The 8,430-nt window shown below is 40.8% G+C and overlaps 1 long non-coding RNA gene across 1 annotated transcript in view; it reads left to right on the forward strand.

Moving 5' to 3' along the window:
- The first annotated feature begins 244 nt into the window (after positions 1-244).
- LOC308360755 overlaps positions 245-8,430 on the forward strand; it is an 11,071-nt gene continuing 2,885 nt past the window's right edge. Inside the window, exons 1-2 of the long non-coding RNA XR_013968529.1 lie at positions 245-352; positions 8,081-8,234. This is a non-coding gene — a long non-coding RNA (uncharacterized lncRNA). The remainder of the gene's footprint in view (positions 353-8,080; positions 8,235-8,430) is intronic.

An 8,430-nucleotide genomic window follows, 5' to 3' on the forward strand; every position in this document is an offset into this window, starting at 1 on the left:
CATGTCAGCTATGCCACAGAGGCTCAAGTGGAAAGAAGAGTAACAGGAGAACTCGGGTGTCGAGTATTTTTGGAAGGCGAGATAAATGGGGGCCTCTCACAGTGAACTCATACTCAACAACAGCACTGGGCCTTGCATGTGTGAGCATGTATATGTGTGTGTGTGTGTGTGTGTAAGTGTGTGTGCCTGTATGTGTGTGCGCAGGCATGTGTGCGTGCACTTCGGGGTGTGTGTTTGCGTCAGGGGAAAGAAGGAACTAAGATCAAGGCCTATATTTCTACCTGCATCCATGACAACAGTCTCCAGGCCCTGACCCCGGCAGCCTGGCGGTAATGAATCAGAGAACATGAAGGTCAGACTTTAACTCTGCCACGTCTGTTTGTCTCTCTGTGATAACTTTGCACTCACTCTCTCACTCTCTTACTCTTACTCACTCACTCTGACTTACTCTCTCTCTCACTCTCTTACTCACTCACTCACTCACTCACTCTCATTCTCTCACTCCCTCACTCTCACTGTAAACCAGGGGCCGTATTCACAAAGCCTTTTATCTTACCACTAGGAGTGCTCCTAACTCGCGCTAAAACCTTTTACGTAGGAGTAATTTCTTAAAAGTGATTCACAACGGCTCTGAGACCTACTCATACTAAGGATAATACCAACTCCTAAGCTTAAGATAAAAACTCCGTTGCTATGGATGACGTCGCTTCTCATGCACGAGTTTAGAAGGGGTGAGGACGGTGATTGGTTGTTGACAGGCTCTCTCATTAAAAACTCAGTCCTAACATCCCCCTAACGATCCCACTAAATAAACAGAAAATAAGAGAATAACCTAGGCTTCAAATTAAGTCATATTAAATAGTTATGGACAGTGCACTTAGCAGAATGCACACGCATGATGACAAGTTTGTGCATCCAACGAGAATGACGCTTTGCACGTTAAGAGAAAGAGAAATTGCCGAAAAAAAACACGGAAATTGCATGAAATCAAAGAAGTAATAATTAAAGCACCCTGCAAACTATGCGTGAGGCATGGGAGGACATATGTGTTAACATAAATGCTTCATTCCCTGCCGTGTGTCGCTCTGTCGATGACTGCGAGAAGCGGTGGTATGCGCTCCAGTCACAATGTAGGATGGAGATTGCGGAGTGGACTTTAAAAGAGCCGTCGCGGCTACAGGTATTGTGTCACCAAAATAGGCCTCATGCGTATACTTGCATGTTGTAGTTCAACTGTGCTCCCGGTTGTGGATTGAGGAAGGGTGTCAAAAGCCATGTCTTGCATGGATGGCCACTGTCACGTCACCCAAGTGGCATCCAGCAGGTACATGGTGCCGCTCAAAAAGCTGGCGCAGATCACGCTCTCCATTAAACTGCGCGAATCGTGAGTAGATCCAGGCCACTTCGCAACAATATCCATGATTGTGAAATTTGGATCAAACACTATCTGTGTATTAATTGAATGTACCTTTTTGCGGTTTACAAAGACGTCCTCATCTCTGGATGGAGCAATTATTTTAATGTGTGTTCCATCGATGGCACCCACTACACCGGGCATTCCTGCAAACGCCATGAAATTGACCTTGATCCTTTGAAGTAGCCGATTGTCCAAAGGGAACCGGATAAACTGTTGTACAATGTGTGGTCTACAGAGTGCGGTGATTGCGATATTCTGAAGTCGTCTGCGTTGCAAAGTTGCATTTTCCCCGTAGCCAAAAATCTTAATGTTATCAAACATTTAACTTCCGGACTGATTGGGTTGTTTCGGATAGTTGGAGACGTGATTGCATCCCGCACTAATTCTAGTAAAATGTTGATGCCTTCACGGTTTAAACGATATCTTCTCAACAATTCAGAGTCGTTCATTGTCTCCAACACGTTACGTCTGGCTTCAGCCATTTTAAGACTTTTTGTGAATAGGTCTTAGTGACTTAGGAGTCCTCATGAGGAGTTTTAAGCTGTCCTAGACTTAGGTGCTACTTTTAGGGATAAAATATTTTGTGAATTGCTCTTAGTAAAAAAAAATAGGAGTCCTAAATTTAAGACTGACACGCCCATTATTTTTAGGAGTTTCTCCTAAATTCGCCACTTATGAGCTACTTTTAGCCCTAAGATTCTTTGTGAATACGGCCCCTGAACAAGTTCAGAGAACTCAAAACTTTTGATGTAACCGATTACATAAGAAAATTTGAGTACATATATATATTTTTTTAAGTAAACTTAACTCAAAAATTATACATCGGCTATTCTGATTTTTTTGTGTTATCATTTTCATAATTTTTGAATTCTCTGAACTCATATTATTCCAAAATCGTAAAGGATTTAGCCTCGTCAGATATTTGTGTTTCTCTGGGTCTTTCACAAACTAGTTATTACGCCCTTACAAGTTTTTGAAAGGGTATCTTCCTTACGTTCCAACTTCTTGCGCAAGCTCTTACTGTAGAGAGAACTGTCATTAGTCGACCGCCTTCCCAGTGTTGCCACTGCATTTACAATTTAGCAGACACTTTTATCCAAGCGATTGAGAAGGAATTTTGCATTTATAGATCATGAGCAGTTTAGGGGTTCACACTTATACACTTGGTAAGGAGGAGTGGGGAATCGAACTAGCAACCTTCCAACCTCTGGATTATTAAACGGCTCCTCTACCTTAAGTCTGCTGTGACCGTCTCTCATCACAAGAGCTTTGCGATGGTGTTCTCAACGACGTTGATGACGTCAGATACTACAATTTTTTGAGTTATCAGGCAATGTTAGCTCAAACAAATACATTCCAATACAATTAAAACGTCTGCACTTGCTCAGAAAACTAATACATTTTAAGTTGGGTCAACTAAATACCAGGGGCCGTATTCACAAAGCCTTTTATCTTACCACTAGGAGTGCTCCTAACTCGCGCTAAAACCTTTTACGTAGGAGTAATTTCTTAAAAGTGATTCACAACGGCTCTGAGACCTACTCATACTAAGGATAATACCAACTCCTAAGCTTAAGATAAAAACTCCGTTGCTATGGATGACGTCGCTTCTCATGCACGAGTTTAGAAGGGGTGAGGACGGTGATTGGTTGTTGACAGGCTCTCTCATTAAAAACTCATTCGTGACGTCTCTCTAACAATCCCACTATATCGACTGAAAATAAGAGAATAACCTAGGCTTCAAATTAAGTCATATTAAATAGTTATGGACAGTGCAGTTAGCAGAATGTACACGCATGATGACAAGTTTGTGCATCCAACGGGAATGACACTTAGCACGTTAAGAGAAATATAAAGCGATCAATATAAAATATGGCAATTGCATGTAGGCCTAATCAAGGCAGTAATAATTAAAGCACCCAGCAAACTGTTAGGATATTATATTTCCAGCCCTTGACCACTTCAAATATCAGCACATACGGCCCTTCAAGCCCTCCAATCTTAATTGATCAAAGCGAAACGAACGTGAACCATAGCCTAGGCGAAAGCCTACTGGTCCCAGGACCAATAGCCACTGTCACCCCAGCGGCATCCAGCTGGTAAGTTCTCAAAAACCTGCGACCACTCTCCGTTGAAATGCACGAGCCATCGGTACATCCAGGCCACGGTGGACGAATTATTGTAATGTGTGTCCCGTCACTGGACATTCCTGCGATCGCCATGGAATTTACTTTGATCTTGTGTAATTGGCGATTGTCCAAAGGCAAGTGGATAAACTGTTGGATGATGTGGGGTCTACAGTGCGTTGATAGTTTGATGAATTAAACGGCTGACTGATGATTCCCAGTGTCGTCATTTGCGTTCTCCCGAAGCCAAATAGGTTATCTTTATGTTTCCAAACATTTTACTTCGGGACACATCGTTGTTTAAAGGCGTCATTGCATCCCGCGCTAATTCTACGACAATATTAATACCTTCACGGTTTAAGCAATGTCTTTTATCAATTCCAAGTCGGCTGCAGCCATCTTACGATATTTTGTGAATAGGTCTTAGTGATTTAGGAGTCCTCATGAGGAGTTTTAAGCTGTCCTAGACTTAGGTGCTACTTTTAGGGATAAAATATTTTGTGAATTGCTCTTAGTAAAAAAAAATAGGAGTCCTACATTTAAGACTGACACGCCCATTATTTTTAGGAGTTTCTCCTAAATTCGCCACTTATGAGCTACTTTTAGCCCTAAGATTCTTTGTGAATACGGCCCCAGGTTTTAAGTACTGAATACATAATGTTAATGAGTTAGTAGAACTGTTTGGGTTTACAGTGCTCTTACTCACTCTGACTTCCTCTCACTCTCTCACTCACTCACTCACTCACTCACTCACTCACTCTGACTTACTCTCTCTCTCACTCTCTTACTCACTCACTCACTCACTCACTCTGACTTACTCTCACTCTCTCACTCACTCACTCTGACTTACTCTATCTCACTCTCTTACTCACTCTGCACTGTAAAAAAACAACCTAATTTTACAGTTAATAACTCTTCATTTTTACAGTGGTTTTCTGTTTTGTGAAATTGTATACAAAACTATATAATAATGGAGGTTAACTATAAATTAAAAACACGACTGCTATTTTAAGGATAATGCCAATAATGACAAATTACATGGATTTATATTTTTTTTACAGAAAATAACTATTATTTATTTATTTATACTATAATTTTTCCATTTTTCTAAAATACATGCAAATGTAAATACAATTACACTGATAATCTGTAATTAAATATGTAGCTCATTATATTAAGGTTTATGTACATACTAACAATTTATCATGTTTCTATGTAAATTTACAGTGAATTCCTCAAAAATTCAGCAAACCCATTTTCATTACGTAACCTGTTAGAACATTGATGTTTTTTTGGCAAATTCTACCTAAAATTCCATGCCCAAATGTAAAGGCCTTCTTTTGAGTCTTAAGCATAGTATGATGGCAAATTTCAATTTGATGTTACAGAGTACCCCTCAAGCTATGATAAAATGACCTCTCCATATACTCTTCCGTTACTTTTGCTGCTTTCTGATTCTACCAGACTCTATTTCAATCTTCTCGTCATCCAACAGTTGAAGCTCTTTCAATGCTGTTACCCCATAAAAACAATCTTTTTTGGGGCTGATTCTCTGTTTTATTTTTAGAAGCCATGATGATGTAGAATAAATGTGTTTCATTGTACAACTGCATTTCATAATAGAAATGTCTAAAACTTGCGTGGCTAAACGGCAAAACAAATGCACGTGAATTACTGATTACATCCCACCTTCTCTTTTGTGCACTCGGATATCTTTGCATCTCATTGATCTACAGTCATGATTGACACACGTGTGGACCAGTCAAGGAAATTATTAGTTTATGTTTTCCACGTACAGACTTAGCAGAGTTTACCATAGCAACCATGGACATATGATAGCAACTGTAAAATAGTCTTGGGTGCGCGCGTTGTGTCAGACTGACAGGTCAGTCAACCTATGATATTAGTTACAGGTTCGCGTATCTTGCTGGCTGATTGGGTTATCCTGATAAGATAAGATAAGATAAGACTCACTTTGTTCATCGGTTAAAATCAAGCCACCCCTGAACTAAACACCACTATACATATTTGGGACCCATTCTAACGGCATCGGCAAGCCTGGTCTAGTCACACAAGAGCATTATCCAAATTCCCTAATGCTGAATAGGCACTAAATCCAACAGACCCACTCCAAAATCTTGTGGAAAGACTTCCTAGAAGAGAGGCAGCTGTTATATAGTAGTTTTGGAATGAGATGTGCGTGAAAATCATATATGTGTGATGATCAGGTGTCCCAATACTTTTGACCTGACCTAACCTTGGCTCTGGCTGGCCCAGAGCAATGCAGAACAATAAAGACGAGACAAGGGGGAAATTACTTTGCAATGGACTGACTCACTCCATGTAGTTTAATATGAGTCTGAAGTCAAATGTTTTAACTTTTGTGGGTAGAGGCTATTGTCATGTTCCTGCTGAGCTCCGCTCCGGCCACGCCCCCTTCAGCTCACTCTCAGGTTCCCAATCACACAAGCACATACACCTGTTTCACTCTCACTCATACTCTCAGCTGCATGTCATCAGTATCATTCACCGTCCCAGCTGCACTGCATTTAGGTCCCCAATCACATGATCACACACACCTGATTCACTCCCTATATAACCTGCACTCCCCTCACTCCGTGTTTGGTCTCGTCGGTACAAGGACGAAACCTTTGCCCAAGACTTCTAGCTCTGTGGCCCACTCTACGTCCCTGGGATTTCGCCTCCCGGCCACCGGCAACTACAACCCCATTGTCAGCTGGCTTCCAACCCAGCAAGCTCTCTGTCCGTGGGAGTCCAGCCCCGCAAGCTCCCTGTCTGCTGGCTTCCGAGTCAGCCAGTTCGGTGCCGGCAGACTTTCAGGACTGCATTATCCAGAGTGCCGTGCATACGGCACCGGGAGTAATGTGACTGTCTTGTCCGGCTTGTAGCCGTGTACCTCTGTTCTTTGCCCTTGCGAACAGTAGCCAGAGTGAGACTCTGTGATCTTTAGTTCATGGTCCTAGATCTTGTTCTTTGTGTTAGAACTCTGTCTGTTAACCCTTTCGTGGATTAGTATACTCTGTTTATGTTTGTGTCCTGTTCCCCGGCTGTACTCCATCAATAAACTCTTCATCACCTGAAACTCTCCGTCTGACACTCCGTCCGTCTGTTAGCAGGCCAATCACAGTCTTTGCAAGCTGCGTGGGGCCGGAGTGGCTTTGTGGGATTGTCAGTCATTTTGGGGGACGCACTTAAGCACGTAAAGTTATGTAACTGTGCAAGGGGCTCTTGTGTATCTTACGTGGTTACGCGTTGCGTTAAAACTGAGTATTTTCCGGCCTTGAGCCGCTACGTTCCGTGACAGCTTTTTTTTTTGTGTCATGCTTTTTTACTTAACTTAATTTTAAACTTCTAGATGTATCTGTTTTGTTTAAACCTAAACTCTAAACACAAACCCTGCAAGTCAATGTTTGAAATAATTGTCTTCCAAAATAAAACCATCATTTTACAATCTTGAGCATATGTCAGCACTTTATTGAATGTGTTTGATCATAAAAATGTAGGAACAATCTGTAAAATGACAGTTTCTCTGCTAAATGTGAATTGCCGTCACTTAATTGAAGGTGTTTCATTGTAATAAATGAGGGAAAATCTGTAAAATACCAGTGTTTCTCTGCAAAACTGTTAGGGCTGCCACTTTATTGAAGGTGTTTAATCTTAATTAAAGAAGCCTGACTTAATGAATGGTGTTTGCTCATAATAAATAAGGAAAAATCTGTAAAATAACAGTTTTTCTCTGCTGAACTGTTAGGGCTGCCACTTTATTGAAGATTTTTAAACTTAATTAAAGAAGCCTGACTTAATGAATGGTGTTTGTTCGTAATAAATAAGGAAGAATCTGTAAAATAACAGCATTTTTTGCTAAACTTGTAGTAAGGTCACTTTATTGAAAGTGTTCGATATTAATAATAGATACAAAAATCTGTAAAATAACAGTTTTTCTCTGCTAAACTGTTAGGGCTGCCACTTTATTGAAGGTTCTTAATCTTAAATATCGAGGAAAACATTGTAAAATAACAGTGTTTCTCTGCTATAATTTTAGTACCCTAACTTAATAAAAGGTGTTTGCTCGTAATAAATTAGGAAGAATCTGTAAAATAACAGTTTTTCTCGGCTAAACTGTTAGGGCTGTCACTTTATTAATGGTGTTTGATTGTATTAATTGAGGAAAAATCTATAAAAAAAACAGTTTTTCAAATCCTTAAATGGAAATATCTGTAAATATAAGGTTTTTGCACTTTATTTGAATTAGGATGTTTTACTTTAATTTTACGATTTTTGTTTGGCAGCCGTAGCTGCCAGTAATTTACTGTTTTTTTACAGATTTTTTTTTTACAGTGTGACTCACTCACTCACTCACTCACTCTCATTCTCTCGCTCTCTTACTCACTCTGACTTCCTCTCACTCACTCACTCACTCTCATTCTCTCACTCACTCTGACTTACTCTGTCTCACTCTCTCTAACTCACTCACTCACTCACTCACTCTGACTTACTTTCTCTTTTGTCTTTTTAGAGGAGAGGATACGTTGGAGCACACCAACCGAACTAAACCCGGTCTCAGACTCCTCACCTGCGAACTATTTAGGTACCTCACTCACGACACCTCAGAACAACAGCCGACAGCCAACGACACATATGGGTGTGACTGGAGCCCCCTGCCACCAGATGTGAGAAGCCAAAATTGGATTGGATGGAATTTGTGTTTTGCTTGTCATGAGTTTATTTTGGAATGAGTGGAACGGAAACGGCGTAATCACAGATACGCCATTCTTTGTCAGGAGATGCTAGACAGGACCTCTGTGTGGTGGCCACAGATTGAGACTCCTCCATGTTTGGGCAATGTCATGGGGGGGAGGGGCGGTG

Source organism: Sprattus sprattus, assembly GCF_963457725.1.
Source record: "Sprattus sprattus genome assembly, chromosome: 2".
Lineage (NCBI taxonomy): Eukaryota > Metazoa > Chordata > Actinopteri > Clupeiformes > Clupeidae > Sprattus > Sprattus sprattus.